At 43.7% G+C, this 21200-nt stretch overlaps 1 pseudogene; it reads right to left on the minus strand.

Moving 5' to 3' along the window:
* Nucleotides 1–8364: 8364 nt before the first annotated feature.
* On the minus strand, nucleotides 8365–10254 carry LOC147000839 (polyadenylate-binding protein 4 pseudogene; annotated as a pseudogene).
* Nucleotides 10255–21200: the final 10946 nt, after the last annotated feature.

Below are 21200 nucleotides of genomic sequence, written 5' to 3' on the forward strand. Positions count from 1 at the left end.
ACTTTGGGTTGGAAGTCGATTTTATTCGATATTAGAATGGCTACTCCAGCTTGTTGCTTCAGACCATTTGCTTGGAAAAGTGTTTTCCAGCATTTCACTCTGAGGTAGTGTCTGTCTTTTTCCCTGAGATGGGTTTCCTGTAAGCAACAAAATGTTTGGTCCTGTTTGTGTATCCAGTCTGTTAGTCTATGTCTTTTTATTGGGGAATTGAGTTCATTGATATTAAGAGATATTAAGGAAAAGTAATTGTTGCTTCCTATTATTTTTGTTGTTAGAGTTGGCATTCTGTTCTTGTGGCTGTCTTCTTTTTGGTTTGTTGAAGGATTACTTTCTTGCTTTTTCAAGGGCGTGGTTTCCATCCTTGTATTGGTTTTTTTCTGTTATTATCCTTTGAAGGGCTGGATTCGTGCAAAGATAATGTGTGAATTTGGTTTTGTCGTAGAATAGTTTGGTTTCTCCATCTATGATAATTGAGAGTTTGGCTGGGTATAGTAGCCTGCGCTGGCATTTGTGTTCTCTTAGGGTCCGTATAACATCTGTCCAGGCTCTTCTGGCTTTCATAGTCTCTGGTGAAAAGTCTGGTGTAATTCTGATAGGCCTGCCTTTGTATGTTACTTGACCTTTTTCCCTTACTGCTTTTAATATTCTATCTTTATTTAGTGCATTTGTTGTTCTGATTATTGTGTGTTGGGAGGAATTTCTTTTCTGGTCCAGTCTATTTGGAGTTCTGTAGGCTTCTTGTATGTTCATGAGCATGTCTTTCTTTAGGTTTGGTAAGTTTTCTTCTATAATTTTGTTGAAGATATTTGCTGTCCCTTTGAGTTGAAAATCTTCATTCTCATCTATCCTATCATCTGTAGGTTTGGTCTTCTCATTGTGTCCTGTATTTCCTGGATGTTTTGAGTTAGGATCTTTTTGCATTTTCCATTTTCTTTGATTGTTGTGCCGATGTTCTCTATGGAATCTTCTGCACCTGAGATTCTCTCTTCCATCTCTTGTATTCTGTTGCTGATGCTCGCATCTATGGTTGCAGATTTCTTTCCTAGGGTTTCTATCTCCAGCATTGCCTCACTTTGGGTTTTCTTTATTGTGTCTACTTCCCTTTTTAGGTCTTGGATGGTTTTATTCAATTCCATCACCTGTTTGGTCATGCTTTCCTGCAATTCTTTAAGGGATTTTTGTGCTTCCTCTTTAAGGTCTTCTACCTGTTTAGCAGTGTTCTCCTGTATTTCTTTAAGTGAGTTATTAAAGTCCTTCTTGATGTCCTCTACCATCATCATGAGATATGCTTTTAAATCCGGGTCTATCTTTTCAGGTGTGTTGGGGTGCTCAGGACTGGGTTGTGTGGGAGTGCTGCGTTCTAATGATGGTGAGTGGTTTTGGTTTCTGTTAGTAAGAATCTTACATTTACCTTTTACCCTATGGTAATCTCTGGAGTTAGTTGTTATAGTTGTCTCTGGTTAGAGCTTGTTCCTCTGGTGATTATGTTAGCCTCTATCAGCAGACCTGGGGGACTAGCTCTTTCCTGAGTTTCAGTGTTCAGAGTACTCTCTGAAGGCAAGCTCTCCTCTTGCAGGGAAGGTGCCCAGATATCTGGCATTCGAATCTGCCTCCTGGCAGAAGTTGTGTTCCACTCACCAGAGGTCCTAAGATCCCTTGGAGAGTCCTGTGGGGACCTTGGGGATGTCAGCAGACTCTGCGCCCAAGGTGCATCGGTTTCAGCACCAACCAGAAGGAACTTGTGACCCTGGTCAGGCCGGGTTTTTTCGAATTGAAAAATTTATTTGATATTCTTAAAGGGAGTTCTGATCCTAACTCACCTAGATCTTTAATCTCAGAAGGATTGCTGGCCTTACAACACGTGGAAAGGGATATTGAAACACAATTTGTTACTTATATAGATTACTTTTTGCCTTTACATCTGTTAATTTTTAATACAATTCATATGCCTACAGAATTGTTGTGGCAAAGGGCTCCTCTAATGTGAATACATTTGAGGATATCTCCTAAACGTAATATCCTGCTATATTATGAAGCAGTAGCTCAGATGATCATACTTGGAAGGAAGCAGACACTAACTTATTTTGGCAAAGAGCCAGATATCATTGTTCAGTGTTAAAGTGTAGATCAAGATACTTGGCTGAAGCAGCACAGTACGAATTGGTTGCTTGCTCAAATTGGATTTATAGAAACTATAATCATTATCCTCAAGATAGGTTGATAATTTTTTTAAAGATTTATTTATTATTATACATAAATTCACTGTGGCTGACTTCAGACATACCAGAAGAGGGCGTCAGATCTCATTATGGGTTGTTGTGAGCTGGGATTTGAACTCAGGACCTTTGGAAGAATAGTCAGTGCCCTTACCAGCTGAGCCATCTCACCAGCCCCGATAAAAATTTTAAATGTACATGAGGTGATGTTTCCTAATACGACTTCTTTACAGCCTTTGTATTATGCTGTTTTGATTTTTACTGACGGCTCCTCTAAAGGGTGAGATAATTATCTTATGAATACTCAACAATTAGTCATAGAGACTCCTAGCCTCTCAACTCAGTTAGCAGAACTGACAGCAGTATTGAATGTTTTTCAGTCTGTAAATGATACTTTTAATATTTTTACTGAGAGTTTATATGTTGCACAATCATTTCCCTTATTGGAGACTTGTGCTATGTTTATCTTTAATTCGCCAGCAGGATCTCTGTTTTCACAATTGCAAAACATCGTTCTTGCCTGAAAACATCCGTTTTATAATGGCTATATACAAGCTCGTTCTGATCTTCCTGGACCTTTAGCTGAAGGCAATGATTGCATTGACAGAGCTCTAATAGGAGAGGCCTTAATTTCAGATCTTGTTGCTTTGGCTTGACGTGATCATGATAAAATTCATCTCTCTAGCCATACCTTAAGGCTCTGACACAAGGTCACTAAAGAACAGGCAAGATTCATTGTAAAACAATGTCCTAAATGTATTACATTATCTCCACTGCCACATTTAGGAGTTAATCCATGAGGTTTTACGCCTAATCATATTTGGCTAATGGATGTAACTCATTATGCGGAATTTTGAAAATTAAAAAAAATATATATGTTTGTAATGACACTTGTTCAGGATTTCTTTTTGCTTCTCTATATACAGGAGAGGCCTCTAGAAATGTAATTGACCATTGTTTACAAGCTTTTAATGCTATAGGATTGCGTAAACGTAAGACAGATAATGGGCCATCCTATACTGGCAACAATTTTATTTCATTTTGTAAGGAATTTGGTATCAGACATAAAACTGGGATTCCTTAAACCCCATGGAACAAGGAATTGTTGAATGTGCTCATGGCACTCTGAAAAACTGGCTTTTAAAAACAATACAGGTGCATGGCTGAAGATCTGCTCATGTCAGTACTGGAGGAGGACAGAAGACACTGGTGCAGAATCCCAAGACAGCTTCTTCACACACAGGACCAAAAAAGCCAGCTCTACTGCTCTAGGCCCAGGCACACAAGGACATCAGCAGTGTATATACTGGGATGGGTCACATGAGCTTGTTGTAGTCACACTGTGGGTGGCATTCATAATCCTGAAGAGGTAGAGGAGGCAAGCAAAGGACACTGAAACTTGGTGTTTACAAATCCACAACATAGACAAAGAAGTGAAAAAGGCAAAAGTTGCTTTTGTTGGAGTTCTTCAAAAGACCCTCCCTCACAAAGTCCACCGAGATTGCCATTGCTGCAAACTTCATGGAGATTTTTGTTGATCCAACAAGTTGGGGACTCCCCTCTCAGCACGCAGGCCAGAGAGACCCAGAACAAAGAAAGAACACACATTTTTATGCCTTGTAAAGGGCAGATTTGAGCAACAGGTTTCTCATTGTTGTAGCAAGTAACGCTTTCAGGCATTGGTTGGTGTGCATAGTGACTACCTCTGGCCTAGTGTCTTACTTTGCTTGCCCCCATGATGGGTTATTATGATTTGGTCAGCAAAGCAGTAGTACATTTTGAACTGATGGATCAGCTATTAATGTCATAGCTATTAAGTAAAGACTATTAAAGTCAGGAGGATTCTAGCAACAAGGTCAGGGTGGTTTGTGGTCTTTCTCAGAATTCAATGTGGTGTGGGTTAGGGGGATTTCTCTGAGAGGTGCTATTTTTGTTATGGTAATTTCTCTGAGAACAGCTAATATTATTTTGACAGCCTCAGGCTTAATCATTTTGACAGCTAAAACTATGTTTTTACATTTGTTTAGTCAGCCAGCTTCCTTATCCGGCTCTGCACTTGGCCTGCTAGTACAGTTTGGAAAGTCCTTTTCGAAGGGAGAAGGTACTTGGTGGTCTTGAATTCAATTTTGATATTACACTTTTAGACTATTATAAAACAGAAACAACACACCAAGGAGGTGAGGGGCAAGAAGAGAATTGTAGTGCCAGGGAAATGTTAGTTATCTCCAAAAATAACAGACATGCACCAATATAATATAACTAATAGTAGGTTCTTTATTTCATTTGAGTTAGCTTGGTTCCCTCCAATAAACCGCTATCACGCAGGATGGTTTTGGTGGTTTCAGGGCAATGCAGGAGCCAGAGACAAGGAAGGAGTCCTGGTCAGAAGTCAAAGTCTCCATTGGCTGATCCACAGTACTCTTTCTGAGCTGCATCCCAGAGACTTCTTCACAACAGGGGGCGCTGCGGCACTGGTGCTTCAGTTGGTGGTAACCTCAATGCTCACACTCTAGTAGCTATGTTTTGACCCCCAAGCCAAGTTCAGCTGGGTTGTCAGAAGTTCAGAGCTGAAATCTGAAAGTGATTTCAAAAGTCATAAGTGATTTTGTTCTCCATACAGTCTCTGTGCTGACAGGATTGGACTGTGCCAGGTGAAGGTAGCATTCTGTGATGACTCCAGGTCAGGAAGGTGTGCGTCTAAACACTGACCAAAATGCCTGGCTCCTGTGTGTGAGGATGTAGGAGATGCTATGCAGGATTCCTGGATTCAGTTTGTTTTCTGGTCCTCTCGGCCTTCCAACATTTCGAAAATTAGATTTCATACAGTTTACTGTCAGTAAATAGCCTTCTTAGCTCTGCAAGTGTGCCGAGACTTGCTACACTGCCCCTTCCCCCAATGAAGAGAAACGGAGTGCAAACACAAATCTGTATCGCAGCTGCTTTTCTTTCTGTTCACCTGATGTTTTAGGGATGGTACAGACATCCTCAGCATGGTGCAGAGAACACAGTTGGCACTGGAGGGAAAGAGTGGGCTTCAGAGTGAGAGCTACTAACTTCCCAGGCATTGTCTTACACAGATGAAATCCCAGGAGAAAGATCATAACAGACTCTCTCAGTTCCTGAGCCATAATTTACATAGCTGCTTCCATTTATTCTCCACAACCTGTCATTCAGACCTGTCCATCACTCAGTCCTCCCCCCTTCCTCCCTCCCTCGTTTCTCCCTCTCTCCCTCCTTCTCTCTCTCTTCCTCCTTCACACTCTCCCTCTATTACAGCCCTCCTTTCTGCCTTCCACCCTCCTTCCCTTCTTTCTTTTATTTGTGCCTTTCACTACATAATGCTGTCTGTTCTAGAATTCCCTGTGTTAATCAGGCTGCCCTAATCTGTCAGGGATCCACCTGCCTGAGTGAACATGCCTACCTTAGACCCATTTACTACTAAAAGGCTAGACTTCTGGAAGACCAACAGCTGAACTAAGTCTGATAAAATGTTAAGCTCTTCCAAGACAGGAAGCAAAAGACACCCTCTCAAGTTGGCAGAGTTTTCTCTGTCAGGACCAGCACTGCTCTGACCTTCTGACTTAGCCAGTCCTTTTTCTGGAGGTGAGTTCACATATGATGTAGAAATTTATTCTGGAAATTGCTGAAAATAGAAAGATTCTCCTGTGCAGACATGATGGCACAGGCCTCTAATCCCATAATAGAAAAGCAAAGCAAAGTGAATCGGAGTTCAGGGCTAGCCTAGTCTATACATAAGGTAAAAGAGTAAAATGGAATTTGCAGGTGTCCTCTACATCAATTTGCAAGGGAAGCATCTATGTAGATCAGTCATCATCCCTAGTGATTCAGCAGAAGGGTTTCCCAAAGTGCTCAATGTTGCTTCCTGTGTGCTTATCTTATGGCCCAGCACAAAGGAGAACAAGGAGGCTTAATATCCCCTAAGGACTTCCTTTAAAACAACCCACCAGTTATCCTGAAACCAACAGTAGGAAAAATAGAATATCCTCATCTGTGTCCACTCCACCCTTTATCTTTTCCCTTGGGCCACTTTAAAAAGAACACAAATTTTCAGCTTTTTAACAATTTTATTAAGAATGCTGCAATCAAATAAACAAACAGAAACCAGATGGCTGAAAAGACACAACTGCCTTTGTGTGCCTTTGCTGTACCAGCAGGAGCTGACAGAAGATCCCCTACTTGCAAGTCTTAGCAAGAATCTGGGATCCAAACAGTTCTGTGTGTCTTTCTCACTTCTTCTGGCGAAAAGCTCTTTGAAGCCATGCCCAGCATCCTAGGTGACTGGCACTGTAAGAAGCAGGATCCTTGTCAGGGCAGTCACCACCATCACAGGTCTCAACTTCCAGCCCTTTCTCCCTGAGCAAGCTTGGTGAGGGTTGGTCTCGCTTCTCTGGATCTTTGATATATCAGGGTATATCAGTCGTCATCCATGTTGATTTAGCAGAAGGGTTTCCCAAAGTGCTCAAGGTTGCTCCCTGTGTGCTGGTTATCTTATGGCCCAGCACACATGAGAACCAGAATGCCTAAGGTCTGTCCCCTGAGGAAGTCCTTAAAAAAAAAAAAAAACCTACCAGTTAGTCCTGTAACTAACAGTAGGAAAGAATAGAGTATCCTCATCTGTGTCCACTCCACCCCTCATCTTTTCCTTTGGGCCACTTAAAGAAGAACACAAATTTCTAGCTTTTTAGCACTTTTATTCAGAAAACTGCAACAAACCAAACAAACACCAGCTGGTTGCAAAGACACAACAACCTTTGTGCGCCTTTGCCTTATGATCAGGACTCGACAGAAGATCCCCTAATTGCAAGTCCTTAGCAGGAATCAGGGCTCCTGGGCTCCAAACAGAGTTCTGGGTGGGTTTTCACTTCTGCCCAAAAGCCCTTTGAATCCATGGCCAGCAGCCTAGGGGCCTGGCATGTCAGAGGCTGGATTCTCATGAGGGCAGTCTCCACCATCTCAACGCTCATGTTCTAGCCCTTTCCTTGAGCAGTCTTGGAGAGGGTTGGTATGGCACCTCTGTATCTTTGTCTTTGTTTTCCACATCTCCAGGGGACACTTGTGACTCCCTCAGATTCTCCGAAGACTTCTGTGTGCTTCTTCATGGCACAATTCTGGGGTGGTATCTCATGCAGTTCAACTATAGATCCCAATCAACAATCCAGCTGTCCTCAGAGCAGTGGCTTGGCTCTGCCAAAATGAAATGGCACAGACTTGGAACATCGTGGACTCAGGGCTTGCAATACTTGTGCACTCAGCAGTGCATGCTCTGTAGAATTTGATGTATCCTTCACAAAACTAAGACCATACTGCTTCATTGTCACATGATCTGTAGAATCTGATGTATCCTTATCAAAATTGAAACAGTACTCCTTCATTGTGGAATGCTCTGTAGAATCTGGTGTAGGCTTCATAAAACTTTGAAGGTATTCCTTCATTATCTTGGCTTTATCCATGGATTGTTGAGGGCAAGTCCTTGGCCTTTTGATTCAGAGAAGACTCCAGTTAGTTATGTATACTCTATACTTCAAGGACCCTCCCAAACATTACATTGTGCAAAGCTGGGTGTTAAACCCATAATCCTAGCATCTATTTGCATTGCCTAAGGAGGCAAGATTTTGCCCAGTCTGGTGGCAAAATCAGAACCTGACCAAAAGAAGCAGATCAGGCAGAGAAGTAGAGGCAGGTGGAATTCTGATCTCAATGTTAGCCTGGTTGTCAGACCTAGTTTGAGGACAGCTAGGGCTACAAAGGAAAACCTAGGGTAAATAGTCAAAACAAGAAAACAAAAAAAAGAGTGAAGCTTCTTTTTTTTCATATTTATGGAGATGTTATTTCCTTTATTTGAGAAACTTAAGTCTTGGGTACATCAAAACCATTTTCTGGGATGAGGGAAAAAAATCAGAACCAACAATAGAAAAAAAAAGTTATCATCTGGGTCACAACAGAACCCAGAGATATTCTTATAATTGAAAAATTATAGGTGCTTCATAATTGACCTTCTGATACAAAATGGCCTATTGAATTTGAAACTTGGTTCTTGGTGTGGAGGTCCACAGACAAACTAGGATGTCTTCAGACCTTAGCTGGATGCCGTTAGGGGTTATTTGGCTTTCAACTCTTTTTTCCTTGTCTAAGAGGTAGCAGCAGCAACAGTATCCACCTTCTGGGCAGCTTCTTTCTTGGCATGATGAGCCTGCAGGACTGCCACGGCTTCATCTACCTTGGAGCGGAGGGACTCAGGGGATTCCAGCATGTGCAGCAGCTCAGAGTTGTCGATTTCCAGCAGCATCCCAGTGATTTTCCCAGCCAGGTTTGAATGCATTGTTTGGATAAGCGGGAACAGACGCTCCCCCAGCACCTGCTTCTGCTCCTGGGTGGGCGCTGCAGCCAGCATGGAGGCAGTCAGGGGCTCCTGACCCTGGACGTGGACTGCAGGCTGGGGGGCCTGCAGTGGCTGGATGGCAGGGTGTGGGCTCAGGACACTGGAGGCATACTTGTATGGAGTCACAGCCCTGGGAGTGGTGGCAGCAACTGCGGCCCGAGGTGCAAGGTTTGGCAGGGCTGCAACTCTCTGAGCAGTAGAAGGAAGGCCATGAGAGGCCGGAGCATTACCAGTTGGAGCCAGATGTCGAAGAGCTGGACAAGACCCAGACTGCCACAGGGCAATTGACATTCCTTGGAAGCCTTGAGGTCTCCTGCCTTGCTGCCAGCGTGTATTAGGCCTCATCTGTGCTAACTGGTTAGGCGTGTAACATGGGGGTCTTCCCTGAGCCTGCGGAACTGTGGGCACAAAGTAGCCACCAGCTGCAGGCTGGAACTGATTTAAGATGGCACTGGCAGGGAGTGCTCTCATCCCAGCTACAGGCTGCATGTACTGGTTAGTCAGGTGAGCCTTCTGCTCTTCCTTCCTCTGGGCCAGGGTGACATACAGAGGCTTGGAGCCCACAATGCGTCCATTCATCTCGGTGACAGCTTTGGTCGCCTCTTCAGGAGAGGAGAAACAGACAAAGCCAAACCCTTTGCTTCTCCCATCTTCTAGCATCACCTTCACACTGGTGATTGATCCAAAGGGAGAAAACTCTTTCCTTAATTTCTCATCATCAATGGTGTCATCCAAGTTCTTAATGTAGAGATTCTCCCCCTGGTACCGGCTAATCCTCTCCTGCTTCAGCTGCTCAAACTTCTGCTTTAGCTTAGCCTGCCTTTCTACCTTTTTCTGTGCACGGCCTACAAATATGGCTTTCCCGCTCATTTCTTTTCCATTCATTTCTTCCACAGCCTTATTGGCATCCTCGTGTTTCTCATAACTTACAAAGCCAAAGCCTTTGGACTTCCCCCTGGAGTCTCTCATCACCTTGACACTTAGGGTCTTACCAAACTGGCTGAAGAGCTCTTTCAGATTCCCATCATCCACCTCTTCTCCGAAGTTTTTGATATAAACATTGGTGAATTCCTTGGCCTTGGCTCCAAGTTCTGCTTCCCGCTCTTTGCGAGACTTGAATCTACCCACAAACACTTTAAGGTCATTGAGAAGCATGCCATTCATCTTCTCGATGGCCTTGTCGGCGGCCTCTTGGGTCTCGAAGTGAACAAAAGCATAGCCCTTAGAGCCGTTCTCACCACAGACCACCTTACAGGACAAGATGTTTCCAAAGGCAGAGAAAGTGTCATACAGTGCCTTGTTGTCTATGGATTTGTCCAGGTTCTTGATGAAGACATTTCCCACCCCAGACTTTCTCAAAGAGGGATCCCTCTGCGACCACATGATGCGGATCGGCTTTCCCTTTATCACCTCGAAGTTCATGGTGTCCAAGGCCCTCTCAGCGTCAGCTGGCTGCTGGAAGTTGACGTAGGCATAACCCAGAGAGTGCTGCCGGGTGATCATATCGCGACAGACCCGGATGGACAGCACAGGCCCCGCAGGGCTGAACTTTTCATACAGCATGGCTTCGGTGACATCCAAGTGCAAATCGCCCACATATAAGGAGGCCATGGGGTATCTGCTGGCTGCAGCGTTCATCTCCCCACCTCCCACGACCCCGATCCTTGCCAGGAGGACTTCTAACAAGGCCTAGTGCAGGGCAAAAGGGGCTCTGAGGAGCTGTGGCATGTGCCACAGCGTACAGGTGGCACCAGGGAAGCCAGGGAAGGCTGGAGCAGGGAGGCTCCGAGCTGGGACCCGAGTGCTGGACGACTTGCACTGGACTGCAAAAGCCCCAAGACAAAAAGGCTCTCAAAAACAATATGGCCCGCTCCTGGAGTTTGTACTCTGCAGATGTCCTGGCTTGAGGCTTAAAAAATAAAAATTAAAGTAGGAAATCCCCTTGTAAAGGGGACAAAAAATTTTCAAGAGCCAATCAGATGATGTGCTCACGGCAGTCTTGGGAACATGCGTTTCCTGTTAAATACAGGCCCTGGGCTCCCAGAGGTTTACAGTTACAGCAGCCCGGGAAGGGGGAAACCAAATCTTTGCGGTACCTGCGAAGGGCAGTGCGGACACGTGGTGCAGCCAGCCCGGGCGCGGGGCTGCCACGTGGCTCTGAGGCGTGCAGGGGTGGGCCGGGCAGAGGGGGATGGCTCACCACCGGAAGGACAGACAGATGCGGACAGACAGGCAGGCCAGAAGCAGTGAAAGTCACTTCCCCGCGGGCTCCCAGCACAAGTCTCTCTCTGGTTCTTTTTCTTCTTTTTTCCCTTTTGCTTTTTTTTTCCCTCTTTTTTTCTTCTCTTTTCTTTTTCTTTTTTTTTTTTTTAAGGTTTTTGAGGCTTTTGTAATTTTTTTAGGCTTTTTCTTTTTTCTGCTTCAGGCTTGCTGAGCCCAAATGCAATACTGACGGCTGCGACCTGGGGCAGAGAGAGAAGCTTCTTAAAATAAGATCCTATCTCACAGAATGCAATTGTCTAAAGTTAAACATTATATGTAACTGACTAGATATGCAATGGGGAAAGTGCTAATGGACTGGCAAATCTACTTGGAGTGCCTGGTTTAGAGAGTACGAGAGCAAATAAAATGATCTCTCACTTACTCTGTCTTTCCTGAAAGGACATTTATTAGAATGACTTACATTCCCCAGTTGAGATTATTCCACAGCAGCAAAGTCCAAGATTCCAGAAGTTCTCAGTTCCAGAGGGTGGATGTCTCAGGTGGCCTTCAGTAGAAGTTGAATCACAGTCAGGTAGGCTCTGGAGCCAGTGAAGTAATAGACTTGCTAGCTAAAAGAGAGCAAGAAGGCAAAGTGAAAACTTTCTTCCTCTCTGTTCTTATATAGGCCTCCAGCTGAAGGTGTGGCTGGAATTAAAGTTGTTTATTCCAGATTCAATGTCTGGATTAAAGGTGTGTGTCTTCTGCTGGGTGTTGTGACTCACGCCTTTAATCCAAACACCACGGAATTGAATCAATCAATTACATCTCTGTGAACAAGCTGGTCTACAAAATGAGTTCCAGGACAGCCAGTGGTATTATAGACAAATCCTTGCTCATAACAACAACAACAACAACAACCAGTTACATAAAAAAAGATGTGTCTTTCTTGGTTCAGATCCAGAAACTGTGTCTTTCAAACTCAAAAAGGATCTTCATTAAAGACAAGTCTCTTAGCTCAAAGACACTGATTACTTTCTACAAATTAAGTAAATATCCTTTTCAGGTGTGTCATCCAATTTTGGATTTTGCTGAATTCAAGATATTGTCAAGTTGACAATAAAGAATATCCAACAGAGACAGTGTTTCTCTGTTGGGAGCAACCGTGTTTGAATGTTAACTGCACTCAGACCTATGAGTTTTCCTCTTAGGACTGCTTTCATTGTGACCCATACTTTTGGGTATGTTGTAGCTTCATTTTCATTACACTCTAAAATGTCTTTCTTTCTTTATTTCTTCTTTGGACCAAGTTATCATTGAGTAGAGTGTTGCTCAGGTTCCTCGTGAATGTTGGCTTACTATTATTTATGTTGTTATTGAAGATCAGCCTTAGTATGGGTTATCTGATATGATGCATGGGATAATTTCAGGATTTTTGTATCTGTTAAGGCCTGTTGTAGAAAGTAATCAGTGTCTTTGAGGTAGGAAAACATGCCTTTAAAGAAGATCTCTTTCCATTGTGTCCTAATTAACAAAATCAGAAATGAAAAGGGAGATATAACAATAGAAACTGAAGATATAAAAAATAATCATCAGATCCTACTACAAGAGCCTATACTCAAAAAAACAGGAAAACCTGGATGAAATAGGCAATTTTGTAGACTGATACCAGGTACCAAAGTTAAATCAGGATCAGATTAACAATCTAAACATTCCCATATCCCCTATAGAAATAGAAACAGTCATCAATAGTCTCCCAACCAAAAAGAGCCCAGGACCAGATGGGTTTAGTGCAGAGTCCTATCAGACCTCAAAAAAGACCTTATTCTAGTAGTCCTCAAAATTCCACAAAATAGGAACAGAAGGTACTGTATGCAATTCATTCTATGAAACCACAATTACTCTGATACCTAAACCACATAAAGACTCAACAAGAAAGAGAATGTCAGACCAACTTCCTGTATGAATATTGATGCAAAAATACTCAATAAAATCGTCGCAAATCAAATCCAAGAACACAAAAGATGATCATCCATCATGACCAAGTAGGCTTCATCCAAGGGATGCAGGGATGGTTTATTATATGGCAATGTATGGAATCCAATATATAAACAAACTCAAAGACAAAAACTACATGATCATCTCCTTTGATGCTGAGAAAGAATTTCACAAAATCCAACACCCTTTCATGATAAAAGTCTTGGAAAGATTAGGAATTCAAGACACATACTGAAATATAAAAGCAATATACAGTAAACCAGTAGCCAACATCAAATTAAGTGGAGAGAAACTTTAAGCAATACCACTAAAATCAGGTACTAGACAAGGCTGCACACTTTCCCCCTATCTATTCAATATAGTACTTGAAGCTCTAGCCAAAGCAATTAGACAACAAAAGGAGATCAAGGGGATATAAATTGGAAAGGAAGAAGTCAAAATATCACTATTTGCAGATGATATGTTAGTATATATAAGTGACCCTAAAAATTCCATCAGAGAACTCCTAAGTCTGATAAACAGCTTCAGTGCAGTAGCTGGATATAATATTAATTCAAACAAATCAGTGGCCTTTCTTTATATAAAGGATAAACAGGCTGAGAAAGAAATTAGGGAAACAACATCGTTCACAATAGTCACAAATAATATAAAATACGTTTGTGGGACTCTAACCAAGGAAGTGGAAGATTTGTATGATAAGAAACTCCAGTCTCTGAAGAAAGAAATTGAAGAAGATCTCTGAAGATGGAAAGATCTCATGCTTTTGGATTGGCAGGATTAATATAGTAAAAATGGCTATCTTGTCTAAAGCAATCAACAGATTCAATGCAAACCCCATCAAAATTCCAACTCAATTCTTCACTGAGTTAGAAAGGGAAATTTACCAATTCATCTGGAATAACAAAAAAATCTAGGAAAGCAAAAACTATTCTTAACAATAAAAGAAACTGGTGGAATGAGCATGCCTGACCTCAAGCTGTACTACAGAGCAATTGTGATAAAAACTGCATGGTACTGTTACAGTGACAGACAGGTAGATCAATGGAATAGAATTGAAGACCCAGAAATGAACCCACACACTTATGGTCACTTGATCTTTGACAAGGGAGCTAAAACCATCCAGTGGAAAAAAGACAGCATTTTCAACAAATGGTTTTGGCACAACAGGCAGTTATCATGTAGAAGAATGCAAATTGATCCATTCTTATCTCCTTGAACAAAGCTCAAGTCTAAGTGGATCAAGGAACTCCACATAAAACCTGAGACACTGAAACTTATCGAAGAAAAATTGGGGAAAAGATTGAAGATATGGGCACAGGGGGAAAATTCCTGAACAGAACAGCAATGCCTTGTGCTGTAAGATTAAGATTTGACAAAAGGGACCTTATAAAATTGCAAAGTTCTGTAAGGCAAAAGACATTGTTAATAAGACCAAAAAGCAACCAACATTTGGAAAAGATCTTTACCACTCCTAAATAAGATAGGGGACTAATATCCAATATATACAAAGAACTCAAGAAGCTGGACTCCAGAAAATCAAATAACCCCATCTGTGGAAAAACACAAACAGCTCCCCTGGATCTTATCAAAATAGGATCCGGTCCTTTCCATTTGTTACTTAAAACATCTTTCCATTTAACCATTTCTTTGGGCCTATCTGGCTCTGAACAATGACGTTCAGCCGCCATCTTGTAATGGCGAATGTGAGGGCAGCTCCCTACAAAGGTTCCCTGAGGAATTCCTTTAAAAAGAACGAGTTAGTCCTGTAAACAACAGGAGGAAAAAATAGAGAATCGTGTCTGTGTCAACTCCACCCTCTATATTTTCCCTTAGGCCACTTTAAGAAGAACACAATATTCAGCTTTTTAACACTTTTATTAAGAAAGCTGTAAACAAACAAACAAACAAACACAATGAAAAAACAGATGTCTGCAAACACACAACTGCCTCCTGTGTGCCTTTGCTGTAACAGCAGGAGCTGACAGAAGATTCCCTAATTGCAAGTCCTTAGCAGGCATCAGGCTTCCTGGGCTCCAAACAAAGTTCTTAGTGCCTTTCTCACTTCTTCCTGCCAAAAGCCCTTTGAAGCCATGCCCAGCAGCCTAGGTGCCTGGCACTGCAAGAAGCAGGATCCTGGTCAGGGCAGTCTCCACCCTCACAGGTTGCAAGATCCAGCCCGTTCTCCCTGAGCAAGCTTTGGGAGCGTTGGTCTGGCTCCTCTGAATCTTTGTCTTTGTAGTTTCCCACATCTCCGGGGGACACTTGTGGCTTCCTCTGACTCTCACTCTGGAAGACATCTGTGCCCTTCTTCATGGCAGAATTCAATCTGCGGTAGGATCTCAGGTAGTCCACACTCTCAAATACACAAAAGGAGTATAGATCCCATTCGGCAATCCAGCCATCCTCAGAGCAGTGGCTTTGCTCTTTGCCTAAACAAAGTGTCTCAGAATTGGAACACCTTGTACTCTGGGCTGGCAAGACCTGTGCACTGGGCAGTGCATGTTCTTCAATATCTGATGTATCCTTGACAAAACTGGGAATGGACTGCATCATCTTCTTGGCTTTATCCATGGATCCCTGCGGGTAAATCCTCCACCTTCTGATTCAGAGAAGAGTCCAGTTAATTAATTGTGCTCTATATTTCTTGACCCTTCCCAACCATTACACAGTGGGAAGCTGGGTTTTAAACCCACAAACCTAGAATCTATTTGCATTGCCTAAGGAGACAAGATTATGCCCAATCTGGTGGCAAAATCCTTTCATCCCAGAACCTAAGGGAAAGAGCAGATCCTACACAGAAGCAGAGGCAGGTGGATCTCTGATCTCAAGGCCAGCCTGGTTGTCAGACCTAGTTTCAGATCAGCTAGGGCTACAGAGGAAAACCTAGGCTCCAAAATCAAAACCAGTAAACAAAAAGGAGTGAAGCTTCTCAAAGTAAGATGTTATCACTCTGGATGCAATTGTCTACAGTTAAACGTTATAGGCAGCCGAATAAACAGGCAATGGGGAAAGTGCTAATGAACCATCAAATCTACTTGGGCTGCCTGGTATAGAGAGTAAAATATTAAATATAAGGATCCCTCACTCTCTCTCTCCTGGAAAAGGATTTATTAGAATGACTTACATTCTGGAGTTGAACTTATTCCACAACAGCTGGAGAGGATGTAAAGTCCAAGATTCCAGAAGTTCTCAGTTCCTGAGGATGGATGTCTCAGCTGGTCTTTAGTAGAAGATGGAATCACATGCAAGGGGGCTCAGGTGCCAGCGATGTAATAGACTTGCTAGCTAGGAAAGAGCAAGCAGGCAATGTGAAAACTTTCTTCCTCCCTGTTCTTATATAGGCCTCCAGCTGAAGGTGTGGCCTGAATTAAAGGTGTGTGTTAGCTTCAATGTCTGGATTAAAGGTCAGTGTCTTATGCTAGGTGTGGTGGCTCACGCCTTTAATCCAAGCACTGTGTAATTGAATCAAGGAAGTAAATCTCTGTGAGTAGTCTGCTTTACAAAGTGAGTTACAGGACTGCCAGGGGTATTAATGACAAACTCTAGCTTATCACAACAATCACATTAACAAAGAAATCTGTCTTTCTTGCTTCAGATGCTAATTGGAGGCCTTGTCTTTCAAGCTCAAAAAGATCTGCATTAAAAGCAAGCCTTCCTACCTCACAGGTATGGATTACTTTCTATAAATTAAACAAGTTACTTACAGATGTATCCTCCAATTTTGGATTTTGCTTAATTGCAGAGATAATCAAGTTGATATCAAATGATAGCCACCACAGAGACTGTTTCTCTATGTAACACTGGGTCTTGTGAAAATCACTTTGTAGACCAAGCTGGATACCAAGTCAAAGATCTCCCTGCCTTGTCTCCTTTGTGCTGAGATTAAAGACATGAGTCAACAGGTCCTGCTTGGAAATACTGTTAATAGTCCTAAGGTCACCCGGAGTCCTGAACAGATGCTAATCCTGTATTCCCACCAGAGAAGTGGTTAGGGGAAACAGCTAAGTGTAGAGATGAAGCTTCAGGACAGGGAATCTCCTCTCCACCTGCCCACTCCACCAGCCCTGTTTTTGATGCATGTGTTTGAGATGAACGCAGGTAACATTTCCATCCTCTACCTTTGTGTCTGGACAGAAGGCAGGCAGGGATCTGCTGGGATAGCTGGGCTCCAGGCTGCCCTGAACTGGATTCATATTTGCAGGGAATCAGGCAGCAAGACTGGAAAACTGTTTTTAAGGGACTGTCAAAATAATTTGGTATCAAAGCTGAATGGGGATTATTTTGAAACTCATAGCTCAGCACTTTCTCATATAAGCCTTGATTGGATTCTGGGAATTGTAATATTTTGAAAAGCAGTTCAGTTCCCCTGGACCTGGACTAGACAATAAGCAAATATGGAGGATTTTTCGCTGTGTTCACTCCTCTCCCTATGTATTTGAGATCTTGGACTTCGTGAGATACCTCTGCAGATTCATAACATGAAAAAAGAGAATTAAATGAGAGACCTTCTAAGTCAGGGATGTTGTCTTAGTCAGGGTTTCTATTCCTGCACAAACATCATGACCAAGAAGCAAGTTGGGGAGGAAAGGGTTTATTCAGCTTACACTTCCATATGGCTGTTTATCACCAAAGGAAGTCAAGACTGGAAATCAAGCAGGTCAGAAAGCAGGAGCTGATGCAGAAACCATAGAGGGACGTTCTTTACTGGCTTGCTTGCTCTGGCTTGCTCAGCCTGCTCTCTTATAGAAGCCAAGACTACCAGCCCAAAGATGGTTCCACCTACAGGGGCCTTTCCCACTTGGTCACTAATTGAGAAAATGCCTTACAGTTGGAGCTCATAGAGGCATTTCCTCAACTGAAGCTCTGTTCTCTGTGATACTTCAGCTATGTCATGTTGACACAAAACTAGCCAGTACAGATATCAAGGACAGAAAGCCATGGCACAAAATCTGCTCACGGCAGTACTGGACAAGGCCAGGAGACACTGGTGCAGAATCCCAAGACAGCCTCTTCACACACAAAACCAAAAAGCCAGCTCTACTACTCTAGGCCCAGGCACACAAGGACATCAGCAGTGTGTATTCTGGGATGGCTCACATGAACTTTCTGCAGTCACACTGTGGGTGGAATTTGTAATCCAGAAAGAGGTGGGCAAAGCAAGCAAAGGACCCTGAAATCTGGTGTTTACAAATCCACAACATAGACAAAGAAGTGAAAAAGGCAGAATTGCTTATAGAGTATATAAAACAGAAACAATACACCAAGGAGGGGAGGGGTAAGAAGAGAATTGTAGTGCCAGGTACATGTTAGTTATCTCCAAAAATAACAGACATGTGCCAATATAATATAACTAATAGTAGGTTCTTTATTTCATTTGAGTTAGCTTGGTCCCCTCCAACGAACTGCTGTCATGCAGGACAGTTTTGGTGGTTGCAGGGCAATGCAGGAGCCAGAGCCAAGGAAGGAGTCCTGGCAAGAAGCCAATAGTCTCCATTGGCAGATCCACAGTTCTCCTTCAGAGGTGCAGCCCAGAGACTTCTTCACAACAGGGGTCGCTGCGGCTCTGGAGCTCCAGCTGGTGGCAACCTTGGTGCTCACACTCTGGACACCCTTCTCTAGTAGCTATAATTTGTATCCCTTGTTCCACAGGGCTGTCAGCAGTCCGAAGCTGAAATCTGAAGGTGATTTCAAAGGTCGTTCATGATATTGTTTCTCTGTACATTCACTGTGCTGACTGGATTTGACTCTGTCAAGCAGGTGCAGGTGGGATTCTGTGCTGACTCCAGGTCGGGAAGGTGTGCACTTAAATGTTGACCAACTGGAGCATGTGTTTGAGGATGTAGAAGATGCTATTCAGGCTCCATGGACTTGGTTTGTTTTCTGGTCCTTTTGGCCTCGCCGGGTTTCAAAACTTAGATTACATACCATCTTCTTAGCCCACCAAGTGAGCCAAGACTTGCAGCACCGCCCCCTTCCCCTGAAGAAGACAAACTGAGTACAAACACAACTCTCCATCGCAGCTGCTTTCCTTTCTGTTTGCCTAAGGCCTTTCAATCTCAGGTTGTACTGTCCATCTCTACCTAGTGGCCATGGCCCAAGAGTATACTTGTCCAACGGGGAAAAAACTGGACCACCAGGTTGACTCTTTCACACACCCTGAGTTTAGGCGAGCCGTGTGATCCTGAGCAAGTTCATAGTTGGTTCTCCCTTGTCCACACTTGTAGAGGCCACAGCTAGATCAGGGACCAATGAAGGAGCCAGAAGCCCCAAAGCTTCCTAGATCCCCAGCTCTGTCTTGGACCTCCAGGCAAGTGCCACTTCTTCACAGCAGGGATCACTGTGGGGCTGCTGTCCCCAATTCCCCCTTCCAGAGGAATGCCTCTCAATGTTAAATGCCTGCCCTGTGGATCCTCAGGGAGCAAAATACTTTCCCACTGAGCCAAGTTCTTCTTGGCTGTCAGCATGCTCGGGCTGAAATCCAAATGGTCATTTCAAGCCGCTTACGTGATTTTGTTTCTCTGTGCTTTCTGTCTGGCAGAATGCAGTGGGATTTGATCAGAACCCAGCGTGCGTTCAACACTGACAGAAATATTTGGTGCCCTGGTATGAGTCTGCAGGAGACAAGATGCAGACCCGAGGTTTTCGATTGTCTCACGTCCTCTCTGCTCTTCGTCGTTTCTAAACGCTGAAAATCTGTCCAATTTCTTTCCATTACTGAATGCTTGGCAAAGCTGTCGTTGGTAAAGACTCGCTTTCTGCCCTACAAGTGTAACAAGGCATCCACTCCATCCCACCTCTGGAGGTCTACAAAATTGCTGTCTGCTGGAATTTCTGTTGAAGCTGCGTTCCTTTTGCTGTGTAGAGGTTTTTCCAGGACAGCACTGCCCAGGACACTTAAGCTGTATTTCTCTGAGCTGCCTTTCTTCTGCATACCTTCCTTTCTTCAGTCCCTCCATGGCTATGGCCCTGGAGTAAATTTTTCCAGTGTGTAAGACCCTAGAAGAGGCTAACTGATGGCTTCTCAACTCGCACACCCAGGGTTTGAAGCCAGCTTGTGATCCTTGACAAGTCCATAGTTAGAAGCCTGCTTGCTTGTCTACACTGGTGGATCCCACAAGGGCATCCTGGCCAATGAATGAGTCAGGCCAGAAGGTTAAAGAGTTCTCAGCTCCTAGTTGCAAGCCTGTGACTTCCTCACAGTAGAGGGCGCTCAGGCGCCAGCAGTGTGCTTTGGGCCAGTTTCAGATGGCCAGAGTTCTTTCTGACTATCCCTGTTTGCAAGTGCTTGTTACTTGCTGCTGCCAAGTCAAATTCCACTCTGATGTCAACAAGCCCGGGCTGAAATCTGACAGCGATTTCTAACCGGTTTGTGATTTTGTTTCTTGGTGCTTTCGTTTTGCAGACAGGATGAGACTCTGCCAGGCAGGCTGAAGTGGAATTCTGTCTGAACCCAGGATCCAGATGTTTGTGCCTCAATGCTGACCTTCAAGGCATGGTCCCGGGTGCTAAAACCATGCCAGGATGGCTGACATCTCTCCTCACACACTTTCTTTTTTTTTTTTTTTTTTTTTTTTTTTTTTTTTTTTTGGTTTTTCGAGACAGGGTTTCTCTGTATAGCCCTGGCTGTCCTGGAACTCACTTTGTAGACCAGGCTGGCCTCGAACTCAGAAATCCGCCTGCCTCTGCCTCCCGAGTGCTGGGATTAAAGGCGTGCGCCACCACGCCCGGCTCTCACACACTTTCTAATGAAGCCTCCGGGTTATTTTCCTGGCGGTCACTTGGTTTGGCGACAAGAAAGCTAAGATGGTGGCCTAATGGCTTTTCATTAGGACTGTCAGTGTTTTACCCCAGCCTTGTGGTCCTGGATAAGTCCATGGTTACTGCACCCTCAGACTTTTCCATATCAATAGGGGAGCGACTTCTGCAGCAGTGGGCACTATGTCTCCAGGAATGCATCTCTTCCACATTACCAATTTCCAGTGCCTGAACTTTGGGTTGTGTGATCCTGGATCAGGAGTGATGGCCACTTGTAAGCCAAGTCAAGTTCCCCTGTGCTATCAGCAGGCAGAGGCTGAATCCGACCTTGATTGCTAACAGCATAGTTGATTTTGTTTCCAGGTGCTTTTGTTTTCAGATGGAACCAGACTTTGCCAGGGAGGCTGTAGTGGGATCCATTGCAAAGCCAGGGACCAGAAGGGGAGGAGGATACCCTGGATGAAACCCATGGTGCCTATGCACCAGTGTGTAGGGAATGTGATCCAGACCCAATTTCATTTTCCTTTTATGTCTTCTCTGCCTGCCATAGTTTCTAAATGCTGAAAAACAGTCTGAGTTCTAAGAATTGTAGATTGCAAGCCCATCACCTTAGACAAAAGCAGGCTTTCAGT

Source organism: Mus caroli, unplaced genomic scaffold (genome assembly GCF_978045245.1).
Source record: "Mus caroli unplaced genomic scaffold, Mus_caroli_1 scaffold_15, whole genome shotgun sequence".
NCBI classification, from domain to species: Eukaryota; Metazoa; Chordata; class Mammalia; order Rodentia; family Muridae; genus Mus; species Mus caroli.